The following is a 1,126-nucleotide window of genomic DNA, read 5'->3' on the forward strand; positions in this document are numbered from 1 at the left end:
GACAAGGGGTGAGTTGAGGTGGATGGGAGGGAAAGTAGTGTGAGTGTTGCTCCGTCTGGGACTAGCTAGGGGACGGCGGCTGTACCTGCAGTAGAGCGCTAGCGGGTATCCCACGTGGCAATCTATGTGAGAGCCTTCGCCACTTGCTTCCCTTTCACGGACGCTATTTCGCCGCCGCTGAGACCGACTTGCAGTGGAGATTACTAAAGTGCAGAGTGCGTCGGCTAGGAAGCTTCTGAGAAGTGTTCGCAATGGCTACTGCCCAAGTTTTGGATTTAAGCGTCCGGTCTGCTGCTAGTAAACACGCCATTGGTAAGTTATCTTTTTCCTTGCCTTACTATTTTTCGGAGATTGCAGAATTCAGAACGTAGCAATAGTTTTTGGAGCTGTCTGTCATCGTAATAGCAATAACGCTTCAGCGGAGACACTCGCCTTTAATGGATTATTTACAGAGTGAAGTAGACGTTTGGAAGTTGGGTCTAACATTTGCCAAACGTACTTGACTGCCTACGCTACTACTGCACAGCGTACTACGAAAATACCGTGGCATGTAACTAGCGTTTAACTGAAGTAAAGATTTTAGTTTTATAAAGTCGTATTCTAATTACATTTTCCAGCACGCTTACGTTTAATGTCAGTGTTGGAATTCTCGCCCTTTGTGCTATATTTTTACAAGTAAGTTCAGTTTAATGCACAATTATTTTAATTTGTTGTATATTACATATTACTCGCTACCCCATTTTCCATCATTGCATCACCCCACACGGTAACATTCGATAGTGTGTCTCGTCAAACGTAGCTGGAGTCTAGTGTTATACGTGTGTCTACAACGCTGTGTATAGAAACACGTCTCGCAGATCTGGTAGGCGGTGCCCATGTTCCCTCGGTCTAGAGGATCTAGACGTGTTTTCAAAAATATATATAACTGAATTCTGCCATGTTTTGCAAAATATAAATGCGTCTCAATTTTCATTGTCAAAATACACTTTACCTCACTGTGCAACCGTAAGTCGATCTTGAAATTCTTTACGTATTTGAGAATATTATGTTTTAACAGTCACAGTAGTGATTGCAAGATTGTGCTTAGGCGTTTTGTCGTTACTATTTGGACCTACAAATCAAACCA

This window comes from Schistocerca nitens, chromosome 6 (genome assembly GCF_023898315.1).
Source record: "Schistocerca nitens isolate TAMUIC-IGC-003100 chromosome 6, iqSchNite1.1, whole genome shotgun sequence".
Classification (NCBI taxonomy): domain Eukaryota; kingdom Metazoa; phylum Arthropoda; class Insecta; order Orthoptera; family Acrididae; genus Schistocerca; species Schistocerca nitens.